The 19,404-nt window shown below is 37.2% G+C and overlaps 1 protein-coding gene across 4 annotated transcripts in view; it reads left to right on the top strand.

Annotated features, from left to right (window-relative positions):
- FAM227B (family with sequence similarity 227 member B) overlaps positions 1-19,404 on the top strand; it is a 254,377-nt gene that overhangs the window by 65,091 nt on the left and 169,882 nt on the right. The window lies entirely within an intron of this gene.

The raw sequence follows: 19,404 nt of genomic DNA, 5'->3' as shown, positions 1-19,404 counted from the left end.
ATGCTTATTGTCATATGGGGTTAACTTTTCTCCAGAATTTTAAACTAAAAGCACTTTCTCTTTTTGTTTTTAATGAGTTAAACAGGCAGCAGGTAGTTAAAATTTGCCTTCCAAACAAAATGGCATATCTCCCTTTTTAGGACTGGAATGTAAGAAGTTACAAAATTTCAGTATCTGGAAGGACTCAGGATTTACAAGCCAGCTCCCCTTAACCAGTATATTGTTAGATTATTTACAAGACTAAAGTTTTAATGGTCATTTCTCTTATTGTGGTACCACACCATATAACCTTTTAAACTCAGATGAAGATCGTTTTTGAAAAACAATCTTTACACCCCCTCTAATTTTTAAGCCCAATTTTTCCTCTTTATCTGAACTTTAAGGTTTAAGCATTAACATACTTTATGGTTTTTTATAGACTATTGTTTTAACCACAAGTGATAAAAAATATTTCTTCTATTCAGTTAACATGTAACTTTTAAGTACCTGTGTGCACATTACTGTACTTAGTGATGTGAGGAGGTGAAAAATTTTTTAACAAGTTACTCATACACAAGCACTAGTTGATATTTAGCAAATGACATGTTCCAAAAATGCTTCAAGTAATAGCCAGGTGGATTAGCTACTTGAACTTTAACTTGCACCTTTGTCATTTTGCTACATCTTCACTCTAAGCAATGCTTAGGGACAATAAAGACAGAACCCTTCAAACTTGAACATGAGATAGCCCTCTGAGAATTAAGCCAGTAAAATCTCAACATTGCGCTTTTCAGTATACATCATTAAAGAAAAACAAGAAATTTGCATGGCTAAAGAGTGAGGAAACCCCCAAAACAGTAACAGGATGGCCAGAGATATAAACTCCCAAAGTGGCAATAATTTCAATAAGTTGTATTATTGTACTATCATTGGTTAAATTTTTAAAATTTTTATTGGGGTATAATTGATTTACAGTGTTGTATTAGTTTCAGGTATACAGCAAAGTGAATTGCTCTACAAATACATATATCCACTCTTTTTTAGATCCTTTTCCCTTATAGGACAGAGTATTGAGTAGAGTTCCCTGTGCTATACAGTAGGTCTTCATTAGTTATCTGTTTTATATATAGTAGTAGGTATATGTCAATCCCAATCTTCCAATTTATCCCTCCCCTCCCTTACCCCCTGGTAACCATAAATTTATTTTCTACGTCTGTAACTCTATTTCAAAGATATAAGTTTTTGTAGATAATTTCATTTGTAGCCTTTTTCTTAGATTCCACATATAAGCAATATCATGATATTTGTCTTTCTCTGTCTGACTTACTTCACTCACTATGAGAATCTCTGGGTCCATCCATGTTGCTGCAAATGGCATTATTTTGTTCTTTTATATGGCTGAGTAATATTCCATTGTATGTATGTACCACATCTTCTGTATCCAATCCTCTGGAGATGGACATTTAGGTTGCTTCCATGTCCTGGCTATTGTGAATTGTGCTACAATGAACATTGGGGTACATGTAGCTTTTTGACTTATGGTTTTCTCCATATGTACACCCAGGAGTGGGATTGCTGGATCATACGGTAGCTCTATTTTCAGTTTTTTAAGGAACTTCCATACTGTTCTCCATAGTGGCTGTTCCAGTTTCCATTCCCATCACCCTCTCCAGCATTTATTGTTTATAGACTTTCTGATGACGGCCATTCTGATGGGTGTGAGGTGATACCTCATTCTAGTTTTGATTTGCATTTCTCTAATAATTAGTGATTTTGAGCATCTTTTCACATGCTTTTTAATCTTCTGTATGTCTTCTTTGGAGAAATGTCTGTTTAGATTTTCTGCCCATTTTTTGATTGGGTTGTTTGGTTTTTTTTGGCTTTTATACTATGTGAAGAAAGACTATGTGAACAGAAGTGGGGTGAACAATATGTAGCATAGAATAGTTATAGCCCAAAGAACCAGAAACTAGTAGTGTTTTTACAGAACTATCCAAATTTGATTGTTGTGAATTAGATTTCAGAATAACTTGGATAATATATCTTTTAAAATCATTTATCCTCCCTTTGCTGGGATGCAACTTCTTAATTACTAATTTAGCTTCCAAGATAATTTTCCATGGTCTGCCACAGGGTGACTTGCAAATGCCCCCCCCCCCCAGGTACATTGGTCTGTAGATTGGTAGCAGTGGTCAGAGGTGCTGGATAGTGTAAAAAGCAGCAGGTTCTTATCGTATTATTAAATGCATTAACATACTCCAGTGAGTGATGTGGAAATATCATGCTAAGGAGAAGTGAATAACAAGAATTTGAATACTTCTTTTTTTAATATTTATTTGTTTATTTGGCTGTGCCGGGTCTTAGTTACCACACACGGGATCTTCGTCACCACGTGTGGGATCTTCATTGTGGCAAGTGAGATCTAGCTCCCTGACAAGGGATCGAACCTGGGCCCCCTGCATTGGGAGTGCAGAGTCTTAACCACTGGACCACCAGGGAAGTCCCAAGAATTTGAATACTTCTAAGAGATTAAGCCACTAGGTTGAACAAAACAAGGTGGTATGTTTCTTTTTTATTGAAGTATAGTTGATTTACAATGTTATATTAGTTTCAGGTGTACAAAATATTGTTTCAACATTTTTATAGGTTATACTCCATTTAAATTTATTATAAAATATTGGCTATATTCCCTGTGCATTACATCCTTGTATCTTATTTATTTTCTACCTAGTAGTTTGTACCTCTTAATCCCATTCACCTATCTTGTCTCTCCCCCCACCCATCATCCCACTTGTAACCACTAGTTTGTTCTCTGTGAGTCTGTTTTTGTTTTGTTATATTCACTCATTTGTTTTATTTTTTAGATGCTACATATAGGTGAAAATGTGTGTATTTGTCTTTCTCTGTCTGACTTATTTCACTAAGCATAATACCCTCCAGGCCCATCCATGTTACTGCAAATGGCAATTTTTCATTCTTTTTTATGGCTGAGTAACATTCCATTGTGTATATGTATGTATGTATATGTGTGTGTGTGAAGATATATACACATCTTTTTTTTATACACATCTTCTTTATCCATTCATCTGTTCATAGACACTTAGGTCGATTTCATATTATGGCTATTGTAAATAATGCTGCTATGAACATTGGAGAGCATTAATCCTTTCAAATTAGTGTTTTTGTTTTCTTTGGATATATAACCAGGAGTGGAATTTCTTGATCATATGGTGTATCTAATTTTATTTTTTTGAGGAACCTCCATACTCATTTCCATAATGGCTATACTAATGTACATTCTCACCAACAGTGCACAAGAGTTCCTTTACTCCGCATCCTTGCCAAAATTTATTTTTTTTTGTCTATTTGATGATAGTCATTCTGACAGGTTGGAGGTGATATCTCATTGTGGTTTTGATTTGCATTTCTCTGATGGTTAGTGATGTTGAGCATCTTTTCATGTGCCTGTTGGTCCTCTTTGAAAAAAATTCTATTCAGGTCTTCTGCCCAGTTTTTAATCAAGTTGTTTGTTTTTTTGACAATGAGTTGTATGAGCTCTTTATATATTTTGGATATTTACTCTTGGCAGACATACCATTTGCAAATATCTTTCCTCATTGAGTATGTTGTCTTTTTGTTTTGTTGATGGTTTCCTTTGCTGTGCAAAAGCTTTTAGTTTAATTAGGTTCATTTGTAATTTTTGCTTTTGTTTCTCTTGCCCGAGGAGAAAGATGCAAAAAAATGTTGTTAAGATTTACATCAAAAGTATATGCCTACGTTTTCTTCTAGAGTTATGGTTTTTAGTCTTAAATTTAGGTTTTTAATCCATTTTGAGTTTGTTTTTATATGGTGTGAGAAAATGTTCTAATCTCATTCTTTTACATGTAGCTTTTCAGTTTTCCCAACAGCGCTTATTGAAGAGACTGTCTTTCCTCATTATGTACTTCTACCTCCTTTATCCTAGATTAATTGGCCATATGTTTGTGGGTTTATTTCTGGGCTCTCTATTCTGTGCCATTGGTCTATGTGTCTGTTGTTATGCCAGTACCATGCTGTTTTGATTACTATAGCTGTGTAGTGTAGTCTGGAGTCAGGGAACATGACATCTCCAGCTTTGTTCTTTTTTCTCAAGATTGCTTTGCGTATTCAGGGTCTTTTGTGGTTTCATAAAAATTTTAGGATTATTTGTTCTAGTTCTATAAAAAAGTCATGGGTATTTTGATAGGGCTTGCATTAAATCTGTAGATTGCTTTGGGTAGTATGGAAATTTTAATAATGTTCTTCTAATCCATTACCATGGGATACCTTTCAATTTCTTTGTATCATCTTCACTTGCCTTCTTTAATGTCTTACAGTTTTCAGAGTATAGTTAAGTTTATTCACAGGTATTTTATCCTTTTTGATACAAGTGTAAAATGGAATTGTTGTCTTGTTTTCTCTTTCCAATAGTTCATTATTAGTGTACAGAAAAGCAACCCATTTCTGTATATTGATCTTGTATCTCACAACTTTACTGAATTCATTTATTAGTTCTAATCATTTTTTGGTGGAGACTTTAGGGTTTTCTAAATATAGTCATGTCATCTGCAAATAGTGATAGTTTTACTTCTTCCTTTCCAATTTGGATGCCTTTTATTTCTTTTTCTTGTCTGATTGCTGTGGCTAGGACTTCCAATACTATGTTAGATAGAAACGGTGAGAGTGGGCATCCTTGCCTTGTTCATGATTTTAGAGGAAAACCTTTCAGTTTTTCACCATTGAGTACAATGTTAGCTGTGGATTTGTCATAAATGGCCTTTATATTGAGATATTTTCCTTCTAAGCTAGCTGCTCTGTGGCATGTGGGATCTACCCACACCAGGGCTCAAACCTGTGTCCCCTGCATTGGTGGGCAGATTCTTAACCACTGTGCCACCAGGGAAGTCATAAACTAACTTTTTTGAGAGTTTTTATCATGAATGGGTGTTGAATTTTGTCAGATGCTTGTTCTACATCTATTGAGATGATCATGTAATTTTTATTTTTCATTTTGTTAATTTGGTATATCACATAGATTTGTGGATACTGAACTATCCTTACATCCCTGGAATAAATCCCACTTGATCATGGTGTATGATCCATTTGATATGTTGTTGAATTTGGTATGCTAATATTTTATTGAGGATTTTTGCATCTATATTCATCAGAAATATTTGCCTGTGATTTTCTTTTTTGTAATGTCTTTGCCTGGTTTGGGTATCATGGTGGCTTTAAAGAATGAATTTGGATGTGTTTCCTTCTCTTCGATTTTTTGGAATAGTTTGAGAAGGATAGGAGGATAGGGGAGTTTTCTGATTACTGATTTAATTTTAATACTAGTAGTCAGTCTGTTCAGATTATCTATTTCTTCCTGCTTCAGTCTTGGAAGATTGTATGTTTCTAGGAATTTATCCATTTCTTCTAGTCTGTCCAGTTTGTTGGCATATATCTGCTCATAGTACTCTCTTATGATTGTATTTTTGTGATATCAGTTATAGCTTCTCCTCTTTCATTTCTTATTTTATTTGTGTCCTCTCTCTTTTTTTCTTAATGAGCCTGGATAAAGGCTTACCAATTTTATTTATCTTTTCAAAAACCAGCTCTTGGTTTTATTGATTTTTTTCTATTATTTTTTGGGGGGGTCTCTTTTATTTATTTCCACTCTGATCTTTATTATTTCCTTCCTTCTGCTGACTTTGGACTTTGTTCTTCTTCTAATTCCTCTAGATGGTTGGTTAGGTTTTTTATTAGAGATTTTTCTTATTTCCTGAGGTATGCCTATATTGCTATAAACTTCCCTCTTAGAACCGCTTTAGCTGCATCCCATAGATTTTGGAAAGTTGTGTTTTTATTTTCATTTTCATTTGTCTCAAGGTATTTTCTGATTTCCTTTGATTTCTTTGTTGACCTATTAGTTTTTTAGTAGCATGTTGTTTAGTCTCCATGTGTTTGTGTTTTTCCCATTTTTCTTCTGGTAATTAACTTCTAGTTTCATACCATTGTGGTTGGAAAAGATACCTTAACTGTTTATTGTAGTTATAGTTGATTTTATAATTTTTGTCTTTTAATCTTCATACTAGCTTATTTAAGTGGTTAATTCACAGCCTTTACTATATATTTGCCTTTACCAATGGGATTTTTCCCTTCCTTTAAGTTCTTATTTCTTGTTATAGCCTTTTCTTTTTCACATAAAGAAGACCCTTTAACACTTCTTGTACAGTCAGTTTAGTAATATGAACTCTTAATTTTTGCTTATCTGAGAATCTCTATATCTCTCCTTCAGTGCTGAAATGACAACCTTGATGGGTAGAGTATCCTAAGTTGTAGACTTTTTCCTTTCAGCACATTAAATGTATCATGCCGCTCCCTTATGGCCTGCAAAGTTTCTGCTGAAAAATCAGCTTATAGCCTTATGGGGGTTCCCTTGTATGTAACTTTTTTTTTCTCTTGCTGCCTTTAGAATTCGCTCTTTACATTTTGCCATTATAACTATGATATGTCTTGGTGTGGGCCTCTTTGTTTTCACTTTCTTTGGGACTCTCTGTGATTCCTGTACCTAGATATCTCTCTCCTTCATGTTTGGGAAGTTTTCAGCCATTATTTCATCAAATACATCTCTACCCCTTTTTCTCTTCTCCTTCTGGGACCCCTGTAATGTGAACGTTAGTACACTTGATATTGTCCAGAGGTTCCCTTAAACTATTCTCATTTTTTAAATTTGTTTTTCTTTTTGCTATTCTGATTGTGTAATTTCTATTATTCTATCTTCCAGATAGCTCATGCATTCTTCTGTTATCACCTAATCTGCTGTTAATTCCTATAATTTATTTTTCAATTCAGTTATTGAATTCTTTGGCTCTGACTGGTTCTTTTTTCTATTTTCTAGTTCTTTCTTAAAATTCTCATGATGTTCATCTATTTTTTCCCCCAAGTTCAGGTAGCCATCTTATTACTATTGCTTCAAGCTCTTTATGAGGCAAATTGTTTATATCTGTTTCATTGGAGTTTTTTCAGGGGTGGTTTCTTGTTCTTTTGTTTGAAACATATTCTTCTGTCTTCTCATTTTGTTTACATTTCTCTGTCTCTATGAAATTAGGTGAAACAGTTACCTATTCTGATATTGAGGGTGTGTCCTTGTGTGGGAGTGTCCCTATGCAGTTTTCTTGTGCCCAGAGGCTTTGTTAGGTGGCTATACCTGAAGTGAGCAAGGGCCAGGTCTTTCCCTGAGGTGTGCTGGCAGCCACCACCTTGGTGGGAAGTAGGGCTGGAGCCAGAGCCAGGTGCAAGCTGGGACTTCTCCTTTGCTCAGTGTCCATCACTGCTCTATCAGGGGTGGGGTCTGGGTCCAAGAGGTTGGAACAGGAGCCCTGAGGGGCTTGGGTTTTTCCAGGGTTTCTCCACCTTGGTTTAGGGGTGGCTGGGGCCTAAGGGCTTGGGGCTGCACTTCTGTGCTGGTTTCACTTTTCCCCAGTGTGCTTACCTCGGTTAGACGTTGGGTCAGGCCAGAAGGGTTGGTGCTACACTAGTGAGCTGGCTCACTCAGTGTGGGAAGGGACACATGCTCGAGTGTGATAATTGTCTCTGCCCTGGAGCTAGTCTCACTCCCTCCTGATTGTGAGTAAGGATGCACTCTGGCAGTGGTAGTCTTTGCCCTGGGGCTAGTCTCACTCCCTCCCAAGTCTGTGCACCAAGCTGCATCCTGATATGCTGGCAGTGGCTGCCAATACCCTGATCAAAGTGAAACTGCACCCCTTCAGATGTGACTTGAACCCAGCCACACTTCAGATGGGATTTGAACCCACAGCCTCTGACTTAGGAGAGGACTCAAACCCATTTGCACCTCAGCTGGGACTCAAACCCACAATCTTCTAACTGAAACCACACAACCCATCTCAGGACTTAATGAAGTTCAGGTTCTTTATGCCTCCGTGCAGAAGGAATTCAGTGAGAGACAAAGTGATAGGCAAGAAGTAGATTTATTATTATCCTTTGTAAAGAATTTGCAGGAAAACGGGACATGAGAGGATGGTCATGTCCCAGGTCTTGGGTGAGTCCCTGGGATGGGCCCACCAAGTGAGGGTCTTTGGCTCCACGCAGAAGGAATTCAAGAGCGAGCCATAGTAAAGTGAAGGCAGAGATACACATTCCATAGACAGAATGCTGGCCATCTCAGAAGGTGAGACCAGCCCTAGGAGAAACACACTCCAAAGACAGAGTGTGGGCCATCTCAGAAGGTGAGAGAGGCCCTGAAATACGGGGTAGTTAGTTTTCATGGGCTGGGTAATTTCATAGGCTTATGAGTGGGAGGGTTATTCCAACTATTTTGAGGAAGGGGTGGGGATTTTGAGGAATTGGGCCGCTGCTCACTTTTTGCCCTTTTATGATAGGCCTCGGGACTGTCATGGCACCTGTGGGTGTGTCATTTAGCACGCTAATGTATTACAGTGTGCGTATAATGAGTCTCAAGGTCTACTGGAAGTCAAATTTTCCACCACCTTGGGCCTAATTGGTTCTAACCAGTTTATGTAGTATCCTCAACAGCTATGTCATTCTTTTAAAGGCTGTGCCCTGACCCCTTCCATTCTGTCTCAAAACCCCTCACTCCCCAGGAAGGATCCCTGAGCCTGTGAAATAACCCCCTCCTCTTCTGTGTCCTCTGCTAGGGATGCAGGTCCTGACCAGATCACTTCTCCCTTCCTACTAGATTGTGTGTGAATCTTTCCTCACAGCTTTGGTTGTAGAGGAGCCTTCCTGCTAGTTCCCAGTGAGAGTCATTCTATATGTAGTTGTAGCTTTGATGTTTTCGTGAGGGGAGGTGAGTCCAGTATCCTCCTGTTCTGTCACCTTGAATCCACCCCAAGATGGTACATTTCTATTCATTTGCAACAACTACATTTATATATTGCTTAAATATTGGAATAATGCTTTGTAATGAGGTGTGCTCATTATTCTGTCACTGAATTGGAATTGGTTTATCCATTCACTGAATGAATATTTGCTGACAGCTTACTCTGTGCCAGACACTGTTAAAGGTGCTTGGGATATGTAAGTGAACAAAATAGATAAGATACATTTTTTTAAAATTAAGGACTAGTGAGGAGAAAAAGACAATGGGATAAACACAGTGGACTAAGGAAACTCTAAGGTTTATGGTGGGCAGTGAGAAGATTGGACAGATAAAGTAGAGCCAGTTGTTTGACAGCTTTGGATGCTATTTTAAAGAATTTAAATTCAATAGTCAGTAAGCAGCTAACATGGATTCTTTAACTGACAACTGATATCGTCAAAGTAGTATTTCAGGAAGATTAAGGAAATAGGTAGTATCTGAGATGGGCAGGAACTTGAGACAGAAGAATGATTAGGGAACAATTGCTAAACTCTAGACATGAGGTAATGAGGTTGTAAAGGACCAAGAAAGACATACAACTGAGATGTTGAAAAAGAAGAGGCTAGCTAGGTTTTGGTGATAACGGATAGTCAAAGAGAAGTAGAGGTAAGAATAAAGCTGACTAAATTTTGAGCATAAATTTTAGGGAAAGTGTTTATCCATTCCCATGTACAGAGGGTTGGAATATATATTGGGGAAAAGATTCCTGAAAATCAAATTTGCAATTTACATTTTTAAAGGCTTTAAAACTTATCGGTCTAATAATTCTGTTTCTTATAATTATCTTAATAAGATAATCATAAATATAAAGGAGTATGTACAAAAAAATCATTTATGTTAGTGAAAAATTTGAAACAACCAAAATAACCAACAATAGAAGATCAGTTAAGTCTCACTCAGCCTAGCTGGATCCATTAACTGGTTGATTAATAGAAAAATTTTAAAGTGGAGACTCATTAAATTGATATGTACATATGCCTTAAGTATTTTCTTTACTTCAAACATAACTGTGTACATTCGTCAATTTTTTATATGGGGCTATTGTCTTTTCCATATCAATGGGCATATCATGTCCATTAAAATATTGTCTACAGTGTACAGTTAGAGTTTCTTTAAAATGGCATGAGAATTCAATGATATCTGCCAAACAATCTGAGTGCATAATTCTAGACTTTTATTACTTTTTTTCCTGTTTTTTTTTCCCATACCTAATTTAAGTTTTTAATCACTTACATTTTTCCATTGCCCCTCCATAGGCCACTCTAAGGACTTTGGCTTTTATTCTAATATGGAAAACAGCTGCAGTTTTGAATAGAGAAATCGCATTATCTGAGATATGATATAACAGAATCACTCTGGCTACTCTGAGAATGGACTATGGTGTGTGTGTGACAGGTGTTGGGAGTAGGGGGAGGGTGTCCTTTGAGCACTTTATACTCCATAATTGTTTCATTGCAGAAACAACTGTGGCTCTCTTTCCAGTGTTTGCATTTCCTTTTAGCCCCAATGTGAATAACGAAATATGGAGACAATAGGAAAACTAGGGATCCAAGAAGCACGGCAGACTTTAGAACCATCTTAGAAAATATGGAATTAGGTGGGAAGCAACATAAGGCTTTTCAGGGTGTTTAAGGAAGAAACAAAGACAAAGAATCAGGTATAATTCCTAGAAAGTCCTCTCCACCCCTGCTGCCATCATTTAGCTAATTGGTTCTCAAATGCATAGGCCCATTAGAATCTCCTGGAGAGCTTTAAAAATACCAGTGCCTGGGCCCCATCCCAGATATACTGATGCATTTGGTCTGGAGTGGGACCTAGGTCTCATTATATATATATATATATATATAAAAAAAAAATCCCAGGTGATTCCAATGTGCATCTTGCATTAAAATAAATTGTTTTTCAAGTCTGTTTAGGTCTTATCCTCATATGATATTGGGTAACTTGTGACTGATTACCTCCACCATCTAGGACAAAACTGTATGGCTTGAGGAATTTCAGTGGCATTTATGATCTTATTCTCTTGAGGTAGGGTGGTGGAGGGGGAGGTTATCTTCATGTTGGGTCTGAAGGCAGGGTCATTTCCTTCACGTAGAGGCAAAGTGATGTTAGTTTTCCACCTACATTAGGAGATCTAAGAAGGCACAACTCAAGCTAATAGGCAGTACACACTGTGGTTCAAACCTTTTCTCAATTATCCTATGTGGCATTGTACCATAAAGTATCCCTCAGGGAAGGATCAAATATGTTGCCACAGAGGATATACCTTCTTCGTCTTTCTCTGCTGAATGGCTCACCACTGAAAGCCATGAATTACTCGTTATTAGGCCCTAAAGAATGCTGTCTTTGTGGCAGTGGCCTTAAATACATTGTTTCTGACTTGTGTTAGTCAGCCTTTAAGATGGCCTCCAGTGATTCCTGCTTTCTGGTTTGTATGCTGTTGTTAATTCCCTCTCCTTGAGTACAGGCAGAAGCGATGAGACACTTCTGAAGATTAGGCTATGAAATACTGTAACTTCCGTTGTGGGCACTCTTTTTCATTCTCTCTGATTCCTTGCTCTGTGGGAAACAAACTGCCATGTTGTAAGTGGAGCTATGGAGAAGCTCATGTGGCGAGAAAGTGGTATTTCAAACCCACAACCAGTGAGGATCTAAGGTCGATCCGTCTCTGAGTTGAGCATTGAGATAACAGATAACTGCAGTTCTGGCCAACACCTTGATTGCAACCTTATAGAAGATTCTAGCTAGAGACACCTAGCTAAACCATACACAGGTCCCTAACCACATTAACTATGAGATAATGAAAACTTGCTGTTTAAGCCATTAAGTTTTAGGATAATTTGTTACACAATGATAGATAACTAATACGTGTCTGGCTGGACTTATCAAGAGAAAGGCCTTCCATCTTCAAGCTAAATGTTATTATTCATTTCACATTTCAGTTATTAGACTATAAGTTCTATTCATATGAAAAGAAAATAAATTTTTATCATCTCATAAATTCAATTTGACGATTTGGAAACTCCTGAAATTGAAGAGACTAGGACTTTCTCTGTTGCTTTCTGGAAAATCTTTGCAACTCAGGAGAAAGTAAGGAGGACCTTCAAAATGGTGGAGGAGTAAGACATGGAGATCACCTTCCTCCCCACAAATACATCAAAAATACAACTACATGTAGAACAACTCCTACAGAACACCTCCTGAATGCTGGCATAAGACCTCAGACTTCCCAAAAGGCAAGAAACTCCCCATGTACCTGGATAGGGCAAAAGAAAAAAACAGAGACAAAAGAATAGGGATGGGACCTGCACCTCTGGGAGAGAGCTGTGAAGGAGGAAAAATTACCACACACTAGGAAGCCCCGTGTCTGGTGGAAATGGGGTGTGCGTGGGGGGGAAGCTTCAGAGCTACAGAGGAGAGTGTAGAAACAGGGGTGCAGAGAGCAAAGCGAAGAGATTCCCACACAGAGGATCAGTGCCGACCAGCAGTCACCCGCCGGAGCGGGTGGGGGCTGGGAGCTGAGGCTCGGGCTTCGGAGTTCAGATCCCAGGGAGAGGACTGGGGTTGGCTGCGTGAACACAGCCTGAAGGGGGCTAGTGAGCCACAGCTAAGCTGGGGGGAGTCCGGGAAAAATCTGAAACTGCCTAAGACTCAAGAGACCATTGTTCGGGGTGCGCGAGGAGATTCGGAACACCGCCTAAACGAGCTTCACAGATGGTGCGAGCCAGGGCTATCAGCGCGGACACCAGAGTCGAGCATGAAATCCTAAGGCTGCTGCTGCAGCAACCAAGAAGGCTGTGTCTAATTGGTAATTACCATTCTTATTAATTGATATTTATTGGACATTCCATCCAAAACAACAGAATACACTTTCTTCTGAAGTGCTCATGAAACATTCTCCAGGATACATCATATCTTGGGTCACAAATCAAGCCTCGGTGAGTTTAAGAAAGTTGAAATCATATCAAGCACCTTTTCTGACCACAACGCTATGAGACTAGATATCAATTACAGGAAAAAAACTGTTAAAATACAAAAACATGGAGGCTAAATAATACACTACTAAATAACCAAGAGGTCACTGAAGAAATCAAGAGGAAACCAAAAAATACCTAGAAACAAATGACAATGAAAACATGATGACCCAAAACCTATGGGATGCAGCAAAAGAAGTTCTAAGAGGGAAGTTTATAGCAATACAATCCTACCTCAAGAAAGAAGAAACGTCTCACATAAACAACATAACTTTAAACCTAAAGCAATTAGAGAAAATACAAAAAAAAAAAACCCCAAAGTTAACAGAAGGAAAGAAATCATAAAGATCAGATCAGAAATAAATGAAAAAGAAATGAAGGAAACAATAGCAAAGATCAATAAAATTAAAAGCTGGTTCTTTGAGAAGATAAACAAAATTGATAAACCTTTAGCCAGACTCATCAAGAAAAAAAGGGAAGAGACTCAAATCAAGAGAATTAGAAATGAAAACGGAGAAGTAACAACTGACACTGCGGAAATACAAAGGATCATGAGAGATTACTACAAACAACTATATGCCAACAAAATGGACAACCTGTAAGAAATGGACAAATTCTTAGAAAAGGACAACCTTCTGAGCCTGGACAAGGAAGAAATAGAAAATATAAACAGACCAATCACAAGCACTGAAATTGAAACTGTGATTAAAATTCTTCCAACAAACAAAAGCCCAGGACCAGATGGCTTCACAGGCAAATTCTATCAAATGTTTAGAGAAGAGCTAACACCTATCCTTCTCAGACTCTTCCAAAATAGAGGGAGGAGCATTCCCAAACTCATTCTATGAGGCCACCATCACCCCGATACCAAAACCAGACAAAGATGTCACAAAAAAAGGAAACTACAGGCCAATATCATTGATACACATAGATGCAAAAATCCTCAACAAAATACTAGCAAACAGAATCCAACAGCACATTAAAAGGATCATACACCATGATCAATTGGGGTTTATCCCAGGAATGCAAGGATTCTTCAATATATGCAAGTCAATCAATGTGATACTCCATATTAACGAACTGAAGGATAAAAACCATATGATCATCTCAATAGATGCAGAAAAAGCTTTCAACAAAATTCAACACCCATTTATGATGAAAACCCTCCAGAAAGTAGGCATAGAGGGAACTTACCTCAACGTAATAAAGGCCATATATGACAAACCCACAGCCAACATCATTCTCAATGGTGAAAAGCTGAAAGCATTTCCTCTAAGATCAGGAGCAAGACAAGGTTGTCCACTCTCACCAGTATTATTCAACATAGCTTTGGTAGTTTTAGCCCCAAAAATCAGAGAAGAAAAAGTAATAAGAGGAATCCAAATAGAAAAAGAAGAAGTAAAGCTGTCACTGTTTGCAGATGACACGATACTATATGTAGAAATCCTAAAGATGCTACCAAAAAACTACTAGAGCTAATCAATGAATTTGGTAAAGTAGCAGGATACAAAATTAATGCACAGAAATCTCTTGCATTCCTACACACTAATGATGAAAAATCTGAAAGAGAAATTAAGGAAACAATCCCATTTACCATTGCAACAAAAAGAATAAAATATCTCGGAATAAACCTACCTAAGGAGCCAAAGACCTGTGCTGAAAACTATAAGACACTGATGAAAGAAATTAAAGATGATACAAACAGATGGAGAGATGATATACCATGTTCTTAGATTGGAAGAATCAACACTGTGAAAATGACTGTACTAACCAAAGCAATCTACAGCTTCAGTGCAATCCCTATTAAATTACCAATGGCATTTTCACAAAACTAGAACAAAAAATTTCACAGTTTGTATGGTAACACAAAAGACCGTGAATAGCCAAAGCAATCTTGAGAAAGAAAAAATGGAGCTGGAGGAATCAGGCTCCCGACTTCAGACTATACTACAAATCTACAGTACCCAAGACAATATGGTACCGGCACAAATCAGAAATATAGATCAGTGGAACAGGATAGAAAGCCCAGAGATAAACCCACACACATATGGTCACCTTATTTTTGATGAAGATAGCAAGAATATACAATGGAGAAAAGACAGCCTCTTCAATAAGTGGTGCTGGGAAAACTGGACAGCTACATGTAAAAGAATGAAATTAGAACACTCCCTCTTACCATACATGAAAATAAACTCAAAATGGATTAAAGACCTAAATGTAAGGCCAGACACTATAAAACTCTTAGAGGAAAACATAGGCAGAACACTCTATGACATAAATTACAGCAAGATCCTTTTTGACCCACCTCCTAGAGAAATGGAAATAAAAACAAAAATAAATGGGACCTAATGGAACTTAAAACTTTTGTACAGCAAACGAAACCATAAACAAGACAAAGAGACAACTCTCAAAATGGAAGAAAATATTTGCAAATGAAGCAACTGACAAAGGATTAATCTCCAAAATTTACAAGCAGCTCATGCAGTTCAATATCCAAAAAGCAAACAACCCAATCCAAAAATGGGCAGAAGACATAAATAGACATTTCTCTAAAGAAGATATACAGATAGCCAACAAACGTGAAAGGATGCTCAACATCACTAGTCATTAGAGAAATGCAAATCAAAACTAAAATGAGGTATCACCTCACACCAGTCAGAATGGCCATCATCAAAAAATCTACAAACAATAAGTGCTGGAGAGGGTGTGGAGATAAGGGAACCCTCTTGCACTATTGGTTGGAATGTAAACTTATCCAGCCACTATGGAGAATAGTATGGAGGTTCCTTAAAAAACTAAAAATAGAACTACCATACGACCCAGCAATCCCACTACTGGGCATATACCCTGAGAAAACCATAATTCAAAAAGAGTCATGTACCACAATATTCATTGCAGCACTATTTACAATAGCCAGGACATGGACACAACCTAAGTGTCCATCAACAGATGGATGGATAAAGAAGATGTGGCACATATATACAATGGAATATTACTCAGCCATAAAAAGAAATGAAATTGAGTTATTTGTAGTGAGGTGGATGGACCTAGAGTCTGTCATTGATAGTGAAGTAAGTCAGAAAGAGAAAAACAAATACCATATGGTAACACATATATATGGAATCTAAAAAGAAAAATAAATGGTTCTGAAGAACCTCGGGGCAGGACAGGAATAAAGATGCAGATATAGAAAATGGACTTGAGGACACGGGAAGGGGAAAGGGTAAACTGGGACAAAGTGAGAGAGTAGCATTGACATATATACACTACCAAATGTCAGATAGCTAGTGGGAAGCAGCCGCATAGCACAGGGAGATCAGCTTGGTGCTTTGTGACCACGTAGAGGGGTGGGATAGGGAGGATGGGAGGGAGACGCAAGAGGGAGGGGATATGGGGATATATGTATACGTATTGCTGATTCACTTTGTTATACAGCAGAGACTAACCATTGTAAGGCAAGTATACTCCATTAAAGATGTTAAGAAAAAAACAAGTACGTTTTCTTGGCAAACCATTCTAAGTTATAGGATGAGTGGAAGCATATGTGGGCCTGAAGGTACATCACCTTCATTGAAAGCAGCCGCTCTGCTGGATGCATATAGAAGTGGAATAAAGAGTAGCCTGGGAGTGGGCAACACAGGGGTAGGAAATTGAGATTCAAACTATTATGTATAAAATAAGCTACAAGGATATATTGTACAACACAGGGAATATAGCCAATATAATAACTATAAATGGACTATAACCTTCAAAAAGTGTGAATCACTATATTGGACACCTATAACTTACATAATACTGTATATCAGCTATATATCAATTAAAAATAGTAAAGTTTAAAATAAAGAGTAGCCTGGCAACAGTGTTGAAATAGGCATGAAGGTTTAATGAACTATGGCATATTAAGATATGCATTAAGAACTCAAATCAGAGAGACCAATTAATAGATATTCTCTAAAAACTGTTTTAAGGTGATCATAGAAATGGTCAAGGCTGATAATCATCTGATACCCACAAGTTAGTCACAGTGGCCTGAATCTATTCTAATAGAACAGTGGTATATTCTGATTGACCAGTAACCACTCATACTCGTCATTAAATATTTTTAATGTCACTCTGGTTCATAGTAAACTTTTACATAAACTTTTGGTTTTCTTTAGCCATGTGTCACCTGCGTGTAAAGTTGAACTATGAGAGGTACAGGATCTCTTGTGTCTTATTCATGCCCAAGTATATGGCAGTGGGATAGTAGTGTAAATGAAGCCACATGATAAAGCTTACACATTTTTCTGATGCATCACTTTTTCCCACTGGTATGAATTTTATATTAAAGCAAACATAAATATATAGTGGAATAAAATGCAAAAATCACATGTGTTTTAAGAGAATGATTTTCAAGAAAATTTGTGTCTTTGGTGGGCTACCTTTGCATTATTCCTTAGACTCTCATTCTCTACCTCTACTAGTATTGGTATTTAAGTAGAAAATTGTGAGAGGCACTGATTTAGGATATTTGTGGATACAGAATTGCTTTTACTATAGCTGGTCCCATAGTCCATCTCTATGTTATTTGTCACTTTAGAGAATCAGAAGGATAAACTCTGAGAGATGGAAACTAAGAATTTATCTCCAGCATCCCTTCTCTTCTGTCATTAAGTTGAATTTTAGCCAACTCAAAGGCTGATAATTTATATTATAGCATTTTTTATGTAAAAATGTTTTAGTTCACTAATTGCATTGAAAGTATCTTTTTTATTACTTCTTTTGTTAACATTTTATATTCTTCTGTTTAATTTTTTCCTTCCTAATTCTTGGCAACCAATGTATTTAACCAATTTTTTCTCTTTCAAAGAACATTTAGAAAGGTTACTCTGTTTATCTGGCTATTTTGCACAGTGCTTTCCATTTGTAAGTAAAGAGGTGCATTTAAAAGTTGAATAGGGGGCTTCCCTGGTGGCACAGTGGTTGAGAGTCTGCCTGCCGATGCAGGGGACGTGGGCTCGTGCCCCGGTCTGGGAAGATCCCACATGCCGCGGAGCGGCTGGACCCGTGAGCCATGGCCGCTGAACCTGTGCGTCCGGAGCCTGTGCTCCGCAATGGGAGAGGCCACAACAGTGAGAGGCCCGCGTACCGCAAAAAAAAAAAAAAAAAAAAAAGTTGAATAGGAGTCAGAATTAGAAATTTCATCATTTTTTTCCTCCTTTTGAGTCAAATATGACAGTATAGACTATTATATATGAAGTGAAGTGCCAAAACATGTCACATTTGCATGCAAATGTAAAGGTTATATCTCAATAGGAATAATTTTTTTAAAAGACCACTAATAATCCTAATCATCCAAGAGTAGGAAATACATGCTGAATGACCTAGACTCTTGTGGCAGCTCTGAACCTAACCAGCTATGTGATTTGGAATCTGTTACAGTCTCAATTTCCTGGTCTACAAATGAATAGTAAGGACTAAGGCCGCTTGCAGTGTTTAGATTCTTGAATTCTAAGTGTATGTAACTAGTGCAGCTTTTATTTTCTAAAATTTTCACATTAAGTGTAAAAAAAAAGGGGGAGGGAGGATAAAGAATTATAAGTACGTGTTTCTAGAAACACTACTGGATTGGACTTACTGCTAAATGTTGGTTAGTTCAGCGTTGCTTTGTAATTTGTTCATAACTATAACTCTATAGTCAGAGTATTTGGTCCTAATATAGCTCATAACTTATATACATACACACTGTTTCTGTTTAAATTTCCATATAATCATGTTTCACCCTTTTTAAAATAAAGTACGGTTAGTCTCATTATGAATTTTCTTTGATACTCAAACATTGAGTGAATTCATATAAAAAATTGATTATGGACAGGCACTCTGCTAGACACTAAGGAAACAAATATGAAAAACATAGATCCTCAAAAAAAAAAAAAAAACCATATAGGTCCTCTTCTGCTCTCAGTATGTTCACAAGACACCAGTAACAGAACCCTGATCTAGGAACCTAGGCTAGCAAGGCCCTTGAATCATACAACAGTTAAGAATATCATTCATGGCATTTCCCCAGAGTATATCTGAGGAAGGGCAATTTTTTCTAGCTTCCTGCAGCCTCATCATGTAGATTGAGTCACAAGGAAATCAAATGAACCTATTATTTCTGTTAACTTAGCCTTTTCATGTAACTCTCTCTTATAAATGTATTATCAGTTAATATTTGTATAAAATAAAGGGACTTAAAAGACAAATATTTTGAAATAAAAACCACCCTTATTAGCATACCACCAATTTAATTTCGATAAATGTTGGCCTTCTACTGATGAACATTAAAGTGCTAACAAGATCTACCAATGCCAGAATTATGAAGTAGAAATTTATCTTTTCAATAAGTCCATTATCTGTAGCCTGACCTCAAGCCTTCATTGCTATTCAGGGCCTCAAATCCCTAAGTATAGACTCTACTTTGGGCATTGTGCTCTTGCCATTGAACAGGAAAACAACTTTCAATGCTGCCATATTTTGAATGGCAGAGATTTCTAGAGATTAGAAAAACTACTAACTTTAAAT

The sequence above is a fragment of the Tursiops truncatus genome, chromosome 2, assembly GCF_011762595.2.
Source record: "Tursiops truncatus isolate mTurTru1 chromosome 2, mTurTru1.mat.Y, whole genome shotgun sequence".
In the NCBI taxonomy this organism is placed as follows: domain Eukaryota; kingdom Metazoa; phylum Chordata; class Mammalia; order Artiodactyla; family Delphinidae; genus Tursiops; species Tursiops truncatus.
The sequence above is the reverse complement of the archived record's forward strand: the minus strand, read 5'-3'. Positions and strand labels throughout refer to the sequence as shown.